The sequence below is a fragment of the Vipera ursinii genome (genome assembly GCF_947247035.1).
Source record: "Vipera ursinii genome assembly, chromosome: 10".
NCBI classification, from domain to species: Eukaryota; Metazoa; Chordata; class Lepidosauria; order Squamata; family Viperidae; genus Vipera; species Vipera ursinii.
In genome coordinates, this window is record NC_139520.1 from 14,868,954 (window position 1) to 14,882,222 (window position 13,269).

General features: G+C 38.2%; 1 protein-coding gene across 1 annotated transcript in view; it reads left to right on the forward strand.

Moving 5' to 3' along the window:
• TSHZ3 (teashirt zinc finger homeobox 3) overlaps nucleotides 1-13,269 on the forward strand; it is a gene marked incomplete at both ends in the record, with an annotated part of 86,959 nt that overhangs the window by 38,575 nt on the left and 35,115 nt on the right. The gene's annotated exons all lie outside the window — the stretch shown is intronic.

The following is a 13,269-nucleotide window of genomic DNA, read 5'->3' on the forward strand; positions in this document are numbered from 1 at the left end:
TATTGATTAGTAGGTTAGAAGGTTAGTAGGTTCTATTCTATTCTATTCTATTCTATTCTATTCTATTCTATTCTATTCTATTCTATTCTATTCTATTCTATTCTATTCTATTCTATTCTATTCTATTCTATTCTGTAATGTGTATATACAAGCATAGACAAATTCCATTTCTGTATCTATCATCAAATAAAAAATAACCACCATCAACTTTCAAACTTTGCCCTGGGCCTATATATATATATATATATATCTCCTGTTCCAAGACAGGATATATCTAATCTGGGTGCATAATACTGTGAGCTCCATTTTGGTGGCTTCATTCCTGACGGTTCAAGATCATGTTGAGAGGAAAGGCAATTACCGTACATCTTTATTTATTTTCTTTGCTTGTATACTTCCAATTCTTAAAGGAAAAGTATGAATCTTGGGGGATAGCATGAAGGGATCCCTGTTTATATACAACTTTTTAAAAATCTATGCATCAAATACAATCTTGTTACCTCACTGTATACATTTGTGCAATATCTAAAGAAGGCTGGTGAAATTGCTTGTGCTTAAAAGAAATAAAGGCTGAGAAATGAAGGCTGAATATAATGTTGCTTCAAAAGTCTTCTCTTAGAGCCTGGAGTCCAGTTTGAAGATATGAACAAGAAAAATGTTATCACTGAAATTTTTCAGCTAATGCAAAGTATAATATTTCAGGAGGGAGACATGGATCAGCATGGCGTTTCCTTCCAAAGGAGTCCTGTATAGAGGTTTTTTTTTCCTATTTTCCTTAATTATTTTTGATGTTTTGCCCATTATGCCATTAGCTTCTTTGCAGTACAAAGATAAATAGCCGAGTATCTGCAAGAACAAAGTGTGAACTGAAAGCATTTAATTATTGATATCTTGGTAACTAAGGTCCTAAAATGACGTTGTCAAATCTCATAATGACCAGACAGCAAATCCATCATTTACTCTGGCCAAAAAACAAACTTGGAATGTATGCAGAATCAGAGAACAGGCCAAACACAGCCATTGAATGTTGGGTTGGCTTGTTTTCCCAGAGGTTATTTAGCATTTGTTCAGCAGGTAGAATGGTTTTCCAGTTTTCAAATGTTTCCTCCTCTCTGGTTGGCTACTGCAATGGAAACTGGGGCATTTAAAAGCTCCTATTTTATCAATAGTTGTAACCTTCTGATTGGCTGGAATAAGATCAGTATTTCATTGATTATCTTATCTTATTATTTGCTTTCATAAACAGCTTGGTTGGTCTTATATTGTATATTTGTATTTAGTATTTAGTTCTAGTTTGGATTAAACCACTGATGCTAATATGGAAGATAGAGTTTTACAGAATTGTTGAAAAGATGCTCTAGATTGCAGCATATCTGGTTGTTTCTCAAAGGAATTTTGGAGTATTTGGTGTCTTATGCAGATGGTCACATACCTGTACAGTTTATCTCATTCCTGTGCAAGCCCGGAATTGTCCCTTCTTAAAAGCCTCCAATTTTGGAGCAGCCACAACGTCTGAAAGCAAGTTGTTCCACTGGTGGATTGTTCTCACTGTCAGGAGGTTTCTCCTCTTAGTTTTAGGTTGCTTCTGTCCTTGTTCAGTTCAACCCATTTCTTCTGGTGTTGCCTTCTGATGCTTTGGAAAATAGAATCACTGCAGCTGTTAAATTTATGTCACGGTTGTGACTTTCCCACTGAGTTTGCTTGTTAGAAGGTCACAAAAGGGGATCCCACTGCAACTATCATAAACATGAGTCAGTTCCCAAGCATCCAAATTTGATCACATGATGCTGCAATGGTCATAAGTGTGAAAAACAGTCCTAAGTCACTTTTTTCAGTGCCGTTGTAACTTTGAATGGTCACAAAATGAATGGTTGTAAGTCAAGGACTACCTATATATGATAGACACAATAAAATAATGTGCACTTATATTGGAGACTATCTTGTCTATAATTAGTCTCTACTGTTGTCATTGCAGCAAACTAGCATATTTCCCCCTGTAAAGGTGGTCAAGATGTAATTACATCCCTCCCCTCATTGTCCAATAAGTTAGATTTTTAGGTTTTCATTGCCATGTTTGAAGAATGGGTCTAATTCAAAATGAGGTCTCCAAGTATAATATATTACTCTGAATGTTTAATGCACTGATCCAAATTTGCATTGCCATAAATGGTTAGTTGTTTCATCTTGGTGTGGAATTATCCACCTCCTAGGTGGTAAATGGAATTTTGGTTTGGTTCCCACACGCAATCTTTATTTTGAAGTGTGCGGAAGAGGAAATTGAATGCAGCTTCAGCAGAAATGGCTGGTGTGAAGTCCCTTGTGAAATTCATGTCATTTCAAAGGTCTATAATGTGGTATTTGGCATAGGAGGAGAAGCAGGGAATATACATATATATACATATATATACATATATGTATATATATGTATATATATATATATATATATAAAGTGTCTGTTAAGTATTTAGAATACCTTGCTAGGCCCCAAACACGGGACAAATCTTATTTCCTGTTTCAGCCTAACCCAAGGCCATCCACAGGCAGTAGTCACAGCAGTGACAGCTCATATTTGTGTACATTTTTTTGGATTGCTAACAAAGAATTAAAGAATCTCAGAAGGGTGTGGCTGACTGATGAGAACAAATAAGTTTGAAATGGTCATATCAGTCTCCCTTTAATTTTTTGTTAGCAATCCAAAAACTTTTACACAAATATGAGCTGTCACTGTTGTGACTACTGCCTGTGGATGGCCTTGGGTTAGGCTGAAACAGGAAATAAGATTTGTCCCATGTTTGGGGCCTAGCAAGGTATTCTAAATACTTAACAAACACTTAACACATATCTCCCTTGCTTCTCAGCTGACAAAGCGAGAAAGAGCCAGTGGTCTAAAGGTTAGAACAATTGTCTAATGTGCAATCGGCCCAGGTTCGAATCTCAGAAGGGTATGGCTGACTGATGAGAACAAATAAGTATATATATACATACACACACACACACACACACACACACACACATATTCTGGCTTTGGTAAATAGCATTAAAGAGCAGAAATGGTTAATTACATCTTACGCATAATTGATGATATTGCTGTAATGCACTGGGACATCTCATCAGCATTTTCCGAAACAGGCCCTCTGAGGAAAATATGCCTCTAAAACTCTGATTTCTTCACTTTGCTGTGCTTTAACATGTCAATGTTGATGCATTTATCAGTTCCTTGCATACAAATTACAAATTCTCCAAGACTTTGGCCTTTCTTGGTTTTTCTTTGAAGACGTTTCACTTCTCCTCCAAGAAGCTTCTTTAGTTCTTCAGAAGCTTCTTGGATGAGAAGTGAAACGTCTTCAAGGAAGATGTAAGAAAGTCCAGTTGCCTTTTGAAAAGGCACCTTTGGGGCAACCATGATCTGGATGACTGAGAATCCCCATTGACTGTTGGCCAACATCCTTTTCTCACTGCAGAATTCAAGTGGTTGAAATGCTCCAGAGGAAGAGGGAGAGAAAAAAAAAATATGAAAGAAAAGCAAAGCCTTGGAAACTATTTCTTGCCCTGCAAAATTCGCACTCTAATTTAGTCAGCATTAATTACTGCAGTCAAAACAATTCACCTATTTTTGTTAATGCGTCTAGCAAATTTGAAAAACAATTAGTTTATTATAAGGGAAATTGGAGTATTTTGACAGTGCCCATTAGCTCTGCAAGTGAGGCGCTTTCTTCCCCATTTTGTTCCCTCATAAATTTAGCAGCTTTGTTTCCTTGCTTTTGGCAAAATCTCATCATGGGATTTAGATCGGGGTGCAATTTTCCAGGTTTGAGAGAAAAAAAACAACAACCTTGGCCTCGTAAAGGTTGCCAGAAATCACACCCCAAAACAGCAGAGGCTAGGATTATGTAGAAGAACATATTTAACATCCCCATTTCATTCAAATCCTCACATTAAATGCTATTCCTTTCTTTTATTGTACTTAAAAACTTTCCCTCCCTGTCATCTGGAAAACAACGTCTTTGATAAAAAAATTTGGAAGACTGGGTCAGCCAAGGCTTTGGAGACCTCAACCTGTGCCCCCGCTGAGACAGACTGAGAGCCAAAAGGACAAATAAGATAACGAAATACAGGCGGTCCTCATCTTACAACCACAACCGAGCCCGACATTTCTGTTGCTAAGCAAGACAGTTCTTAAGGGAGCTTTGCCCCGTTTTGCAACCTTTCTTGCCACGGCTGCTAACTGAGTCACTGCAGTTGTTAAATTAGTAACGTGGCTGTGAAGGGAATCTGGATCTCTCCCCCCCCTTGACTTTGATTGCCAGAAGTTTGCAAAAGGGGATCCCCTGACCCCAGGACACTGTAAGCGTCATAAGTATGAGTCAGTTCCCAAGTGTCCAAATTTTGATCAAATTTTGGTCGTAAGTGTGAAAAATGTTCATAAGCCACTTTTTTCAGTGCCGTTGTAACTTCAAACAGTCACTAAAAAATCCGTTCACTTACAACAGTGAGGACCTCTTGTCTTTGGAGGAAGGAAGCGCTCAAGGATAAGCCATGTGCAATCGTCCAGATGTTATTGGACCACATCTCTCCTCATCCCTCACAACGGGCTCTCTGACTTGGCCAGATGGGAACTGGAGTCTAACATTGATCAGTATTGATAAGCATCTGCCTTATTTTTGATAGCTCAGGTAGAATTTTTGCATTTCTTTCCCACTTGTTCTTGGAATCTGATGCAGCCATCACTTCTTTTGAGGGAGACCCTCAAGTGGACTTAAGAGAAGGTCAGAAAGGCTAACTGTGCCTTTTGCAGTGCTGATAGTTTCCACTTGGGTTCTCTCCTGAGGCTTTATACATTCCAAACTGCTAATGCTAATGCTTGCCAGTGCTTCACGCTACAATTTGTAATGTAAAACGTGGTTCATTGTATCTTGGAGTGTGGGCTTCCTAGTGATTTTAAGTAGTGCAGCCAGGTGACTGCCTTGCTGGTTGGGATTGATGGGAAATGAAGTCTCAGCTTATGTGAGAGGCGCCAACTGGGAAAGGCTGATCGGCACTGAAGAGCAAAAGCTCTCAAGGGCTTCCAAACAGGAGTATTTTTCAGATCTACTCAAAGATATTGGGAGTTTCATTGGGACTTATGCAGGCAACACACGTACTTGCCACTGAAATATGACCGTTCCTTTTTTTTTTTTTTACTGGAAAGATCCTGCCAAGATCTTGTTTGTCCTTGGAAGGGACTCTTTATTTTAAAAATAAAGTGATGAAGAAGATCAAGTCAGGAGGGCTTCCACCATACTTATTAAGTGTCCAAAAAGGAGGACAAACAGATCTTGGCAAAATGTGGTTTCACAATTATTTTGCACATGGAGATTTAGATGACTAGATGTAAACTTGGAAATAATGACGACTTTAAATAGAAATACTATCCATCTTGGGGAGAAGATTTCAATGACTCGTAAGGTTTCTGAGCTTGAATACCAGGAGACCACTGCTGATAGAAGACTTCAAAGCTTCTCATCCTTTTTTGTCTTAAAACTATGCATAATTCCAGCAGAGAAATATGGTTTTCAAGAGTGGGCTTTCCAAGAGAGAATATAAAAAGAGTCTGCTGGAATTGATAGGTTGGTTGATAGAAGACTGGCACCATTTCTTTATGCACATTTTTACTGCAACAGTAGCTTGCAGTGAGCTACTGTCTCCAAACATGTTTGTCTGTCAAAGGAAACCTTGATATTCAAAAAAAGAGGAGAAATATTTTTGGATATAGATAAGTTGATCAATGGAAGCTTCTTCCTTTTCTTTCTTTCTTTCTTTCTTTCTTTCTTTCTTTCTTTTTCCTTTTTCTTTCTTTTTCTTTTTCTCTTTCTTTCCTTCTTTCCTTCCTTCCTTCCTTCCTTCCTTCCTTCCTTCCTACCCATCCATCCATCCATCCATCCATCCATCCATCCATCCGTAGCTGTGCATATAAAACTATAGTGGTAGTACCTCAACTGCTTTGTAACTCATCAAATTTGCTACTCAACATATTTTGATGCAAAAGTTTTGTCCCGATACTCATTGTTGGTTTGATACCAAATGCACAAACTAGAACTTGTTGGTATCAGCTGCCTTGTGACTCACTACATTAGTCCTTACGGGAAAAAATTGTTTGGTATTTATTGTGTTTGGCACTCATTGCACCACCCAGAAACAATTAATGATGAGCACCCAATTAACTGTAGCATCGAAAGCAATGTAGAAGAATTAAAATACTTCTTATTAAGTATTAAAATACAGTATAATTAGAGAGTTTCTCTTTCCTTTGGTCAGCATCCGAGACCTTCCTATAACAGGGCAAACCAAGTCGTGAACTGAACTGGAGGTGGCTGATGTTGTCAGCCCAAGGAAATAATGACAAAAGTGAAGTTTCTTTTTTATGCACATAATTATCTGTCTTTTATTTCTGCCCTATTAAATATATTAATGTCCTGTCTTTCTACTGCAGTCGTTTATGATTAAAAAACACTCAAAATAGTGTAGGTAAAACATGTTAGTTTTCAAAGGAGATGATCGCACAAAGGACTCTTCAACCCAACAGGTCAAATGCCTGCAGTAATAATAAAGATGAAAAAGATGACATAATCACCTTGATGATATTTTCTAGACTGGTTAAGAAACATCTGCAGGAAAGGAAATATCTTCAAGGTCAGACAACACCACAAATCTCGTAGTTCAGCCCTGAGCTACATGTAGTCTCTGCCATTGGAATATCACTTTAGCCAGGACTTTTTTTTTAAAAAAAAAGCAGAAGTACAACCTGTAGATCTCTCAAAGTCAGGAGTTCTATATGCAGTTCTAATACAGAAAGTTTAAAAATCCCGCTGAATCCAAAGGCTGGGCATTCAGGTGAGTCAAAATAGCTTTTTGGAACCCAGCCATATGGTATAGATGGAGATTAATCTTCCATTACAGTGGCTCTTTTAGAATAACCATTATCCTCTCTAATAGCAAGTTCAGCCAGTGAGTGCCAACAGAATTGCTATTGAAATGGAGCCACGGAGAAACAAGAAAGGAAGCCTCAGCTCTTTCACTTTGCAGAAATTCAAAATTTTCTCTTTTCAAGGGAAGAACAAGCAATTATGGAGGCAGCTCCTCCCGAACAAACAGTAGCAAAATAAGTACATATAAAGACTACAGCAGGAGGTTGAAGTAGGAATGCAAATATCCAGATACATTTGGTTATGGAGGTCCTCGTTCTGCTTTTATTAGCAGACTTATTTCAAAGTACTCTTGTGTGAATAACAGATCTAAGGCAACCCCTGCATGCAACCTACATCTACAAATAAAATATGAGAGCTGTCTTTTAGGTACCATCTTTTTGCTCAATTGTATATTTAAGGATTATTATATAAATTGTCCCAATTCTACTTATCTGTGAAGAATGCCTACTCTCTTCTAGGTGGTTTAGCTGCTGACTATTCATCCTAGATTCATTCTAGATATCAAAAGATTTGTGCTCTAAACCACAAATGTCTATAATAGGCATCTAAAATTAATTAAGTTGGGCCAGATTACAATCCTGCTCCTTGGTTAGTTGACTGGATGTTACGACCATTGATAATCAAATAAATGTGGAAGACACTTTCATTCATTTCAGCGGAACAGCTGGCAACTTGTTTGCACATGATGGTTGTGAGTATTGTTATATAATTAGCCAATTAGCATTGGTTTCTTGGTATGGTTTCCAGGAAGGAAACATCCTACAGCAATCATGTGGGTATGCAAATTGGTGTGGATAATTTTTGGTGACTGGAAATTGGGAGGAGAAGGGCAATGGAGGAGAGGCTGGCAATAAAAAAAATGAGCAGGGATGTACCACATGCAGGGGTGATCAGCAGAATGCGCTATTTGTTTTGTTTTGAATCTGGGTTTGGGGAAATCTCTCCACCCCCCTTAAAATTAATGCTTTACATCTGTTTGGGGTCTTTTCTTATCCCCCCCCCAAATGTCAGTCAACCAATCCGTCAGTTTGTAGTAATTATTGGAAGAGACACTAAAAGCAGGTTTGAAATTTGGGACAAGAGGTGGTCCTGGGAAAACAGGTTGTTCATTTATCAAACATGGATCCAATGAATGGTTGTTCAGTCCTTCAGTTATATCTGACTCTGACTCCTGTACACCATTTGCTAGAACTGTCTCTTACTAACTGCTTCTCTTGAGTCCTTTCAACCTCATCTTTCAGCCGTCAGTATTAGTATCCTGTTATCTTATTTTCTGCAACCTCTTTTTCAATGGCTGAAAATCTTTGCAAACATTGGGGAAAGCCTCTTGAATTATGATCATGGCACTATGTGTCCAAAGAATTTAAGCTTTAACTTGCCAGTGCTGTCCAGTAAGCATTTGGATGCCCAACACCTTTCATTCCCATTGTAAAGTATATATATGTATACTAGACAAACTGGTCAACTCCTGTAAAGTTGGAGAACTATTAAAAAGCATTAAATGAGAAGAACAGATTGAGGCTTTTCAGGTACTTTAGTTGTCCTTTATGCTGCTGCACGTCTCTGCTTCTCCAGGCATGTTTTTGAAGCTGTTTTATAACTCACGTCCTTTCCAAAATGAGTGAGCGATCTAACTGGAAATGCCTGAATAAACCTCGCAGCAATATACTTTGAAACTCTTTCCAGCACTTATTCTTAACCAAGTTGAACGCTTCCAAGTGTGCTGGATTTCATAGCATCAATTAAGGCCACTGGTTTACCATCATTTCTTTGAACGTTAATGTTGCAGAAAAGTGTGACTTTTTTTTTAAAAAAAGAAAGGAATCTTGTTGCATTGGCCAATTTGCGTGCATCGGTATTAGAAATTAATACTGACATTATCAGTTAATGCTGAGAGTGCGGCATCTGTCAAGGCAAGGCAGTATGAGGCATCGGTGAATCAGTGGACTCTTGGTTGCTCACCTATCATTCTTATTTTTCTAAAAGGTTTATATAATTTTCTTTAGAAAAGAAGTTGACTTGGGGGACTGGAGGCTAAAACATACAGGGAACGGTTGCTGGAATTGGGTATGTGTAGTTTAAGCAAGAGAAGTGTGAGGGGTGACATGATAGCAGTGTTCCAATATCTCAGGGGTCGCCACAAAGAAGAGGGAGCCAAGCTATTCCCCAAAGCACCTGAAAGCAGGACAAGAAGCAACGGATGGAAACTAGTCAAGGAGAGAAGCAACCTAGAACTAAGGAGAAACTTCCTGACAGTGAGAACAATTAACCAGTGGAACAACCTGCCTCCAGAGGTGGTGAATGGCTCCAACACTGGAGGTTTTTAAGAAGAGACTGGACAGCCATTTGTCTGAAATGGTATAGGGTTTCCTGCCTGAGCAGGGGGTTGGACTAGATGACCTCCAAGGTACCTTCCAGCTTCTTCTTCTTCTTCTTCTTCTTCTTCTTCTTCTTCTTCTTCTTCTTCTTCTTCTTCTTCTTCTTCTTCTTCTTCTTCTTCTTCTTCTTATTATTATTATTATTATTATTATTATTATTATTATTGTTATTATTACTTGCTGCAGTTGATTACTCCTGGCTGGCCTTTCCTTCTTCTGCTGCTGAAAAGAGATTTCCAATTCTCCTCCCTTACTCTCGAGCTGAGGAAATTTGCTCATCCTTCTCCATCCCCAAAAGCCCCATAGATGCCTCCCTCCCATTGGTATTTAACTGCAGCATGGATGATCAGGGAAGTTGCTTGAGACAAGCTGGTAGGGCAAAGGACAGACATTTTCAAAGACCCATTGGCCATCTCAGCATTAAATTACAGGTAGTCCTTGACTTACGACCCACTTTTGGGACCAGAATTTCAATTGATAAGCAAGGCTCTCATTGAGGGAGTCGTGTCCATTTTTTTTACAATCTTTTTTGCCATGGTTATGAAGCAAATCAGTTGTTGAGTAAATCATGTGGTCATTCAGTGGATCCAGCTCCCCCCATTGACTCTGCTTGTCAGAAGCTGGCTGGGAAGATTGCAAATGGTGCTCATATAATCCTTTACAATACTGTGATCGTTGTAAAACAGTCCAGTGGCCAAGGAGTCAGATTGTGATCACGTGACCATGGAGATGCTGTGATAATTATAAATGCAAGGACTTGTCACAAGTCACTTTTTCCACTGCTGTTGTAACTTTGAATGGCTGTTAAATGCATGGTGGTGAGTCAAGGACTACCTGTAGCACAGGAATAATATAATTTGCTTTTAAATTTGCTTCTACCAAATTGTAAGCACCTTAGTAGATGTGTTTTTCATAGAATCTGCATAATATATTTGTCTGTCTATCTATCATCTTTGTGCATGTTTCATATAAAAGTATGTCTCTGTCTACACATATGGAACTAACACACACACACACACACACATATACTGTATATACCTATGTGTATCTCCCATCCATCCATCCATCCATCCATCCATCCATCCATCCATCCATATCTATCTATCATCTATCTATCTATCTATCTATCTATCTATCTATCTATCTATCTATCTATCTATCTATCTATCTATCTATCTATCTATCTATCTATCTATCACCACCTATTTATATATCTACATGTATATCTGTCTATCATTTATCTATCATTCTCTCTCTCTCTCTCTCTCTCTCTCTCTCTCTCTCTCTGTGTGTGTGTGTGTGTGTGTGTGTGTGTCTGTCTCTCTATCTATAGGTATAGGTATAGGTTTATTTATTTATTTATTTTATTTTAATTCCATTTATATCCCGCCCTTCTCCGAAGACTCAGGGCGGCTTTACAAACTTAGCAGTATGTACTGTATCTGATTTTTGCAAGGCTTTCTCCTCTCTTATGGCAAGGTGGAAAGAAGGTGGGTCATTTTTTATATGTACACATCAATGCATGCATAATATGCACGCATGAACACACAAAGATCCTCTTACCAGTGTAATTTCAGGGTCTTCGGCTATTTGGATCTTGGCCAAAGTCCTTTTTCTTACCACAAGCGAGGGAACGCGTCCAACTCCGACAATTGGAATGGGCAAAACGTTAGTCAACTTCCAAGCTGTGTAAGTCAACGATAATGATTCCAAATACACTTTCATATTTAAAGTGTACTTAACAGGATTGGCCACCTGTCAAATTCTAGGGCCCAGGTCATATGCTTTCCTTCATAATAGTCTCCTGTTAATAGAGTTTTTATTATTTGGATTTGGCAGGCACACATGCTTTTATTGAATGAACTTCCTGCTAAGTTTCTGAGGGGGGTGGGTGGGATGGCTGGCTTATAACATAATTGCACTATATGTTGATAATATCTTTTATTGTAATTGTTTTTCATTGTTTTTAATAAAAGAATCGGAATAAAGGGAGACATAGCAAAAGATGGGTTTCCCTCCCCCTTTTCTCTTCATTATTCACCATGCGAACAGTAAATTTATCCCAAATAAGCATTTTACAGGGGTAAAAAGGTTTCATTCCAAAAGTGCCTAATTTAAATCAGTTTATACAATGAATCAGCTAATGATCTTTAGCACTGAGAGGTTTTGTTCTCATTTTCTTCCCCCCATGAATAGGCTTGTGCAGATGGGGGGATGGGGGGGGGAGTTTCATTGTGTAGAGATACAGTGAGCATCTACAGCCCATCTCTTATCATCAGATTAAAATTACAAAGTAGTGAGTGGAAAATATTTTTTTAAAAAAAATAAAGAAATTTGCTTTTTTGCATTCTTATCTGTAGGGCTTTTTTTGTGTGGGGGGGAGGGAAGAACATTTTATGGTGAATTGCCATATTATCTGTTACATCAGTTTACAATGAGGCTGCGATCAGACATAAAACAGATTTATAATATCATTAAAACACGATATCAAAGAATGAATAAGCAATTCAATAAAATTACAATAACGCCAAGATAAAAATGAAAGCCTTTTCAATAACGGTTTTATGTAAGAACATTTTGCAGATAAATATGTGTTTATAGATCTTTTAAATGCACATTTATTATACTGTTTCTAATAGTGCCATAGGGGTTAATTTTTCCCTCACATCGTCTTTTATGTTGTAGCCTACACATGGTCTAAAAACCAGCTGCAAAATCTCCAACAGATTGTATTAAGGATGGATTTATGTGTTTGCGTGTGCGTCTGTGCATATATGTGTGCAGAATTCTCAACTGATTTTAGAGGAAAGATGCCGTTTTCATGCATAATTTGGTTTCCAGAAGTGGCTTAAAGGCAGCATTTTCAAATTGACTACTGTTTCTATCAGATTAGGACTGGAAGTGGGCGGCTGGAGGGAGGGGTGGACAGGGAAAGAGGGAGAGGATAGGATTTGGAACTTGGGGGAGGTGAATCCCTGAACATCTGTTGCATATTTTCACCAAAAAGACAGTTCTACCCTGATCTTCCATCCATTAAATCACAATATTTTACATTTGAAAAAAATTCTCATAAAGATTCAGAGGTAAAATCTGTATTTAACATTCTCTCTCTCTCTCTCTCTCTCTCTCTCTCTCTCTCTCTCTCTCTCTCTCTCTCTCTCTCTCTCTCTCTCTCTCTCTCTCTCTCTCTCTACACACACACACACACACACACACACACACACACACACACACACTGGATTTTCATCCACTTGAACCCTGTTGATTTCACAAGATCTGGAAAAGTGTGAACCCTTGTTTGCAATAAAACAATCTTCACATTTGCACACTCACCCAAGAACAGCAAAATTCCCATTCGATATGTTTCAGAAACCATTAAAAAGACCCTTCAAGAATCTTTGATGCTAAGTCAGTTTTTGGATGCTAATCCTCAGAAAGGCAGTTACATAAGCACTGATGGTTTAATTGTATGATGGTATATAATTATATACTCGTCTTGTAGCAAGCATAGCTACAGCCAGGACTTAAGGGAATATTCTGCCCAGAAACATTTCAATCCTTATATTATACAATATATGAAATAAGAGTGTAATCTTTTGTCTTCTGGGAAGGCACTTTCTATGTATTTATAAATATTAAGAGAAGTTAATGCCCAGGAATAGTGCCTCCATCTTTGCAGAGGAGCTGGATGACTGCAAGTTGGCAATGGAGACATGCACTTTGCTTCATCTGGTGGTCAGCTAAAATTTTGCAGCCACCCAGAAACGATAGGAAGCATAAGAAAATATGATTTTGAAATATATAAAAATGTGCATCAGCCTTGGGGCTTTTTATAGAAGGCCTGGTCATTACAGAGAAGAATAAATACCTTACACCAGTGGTTCTCAACATTTTCTTCTCCATGGACCCCCATTAAATACCTTTTG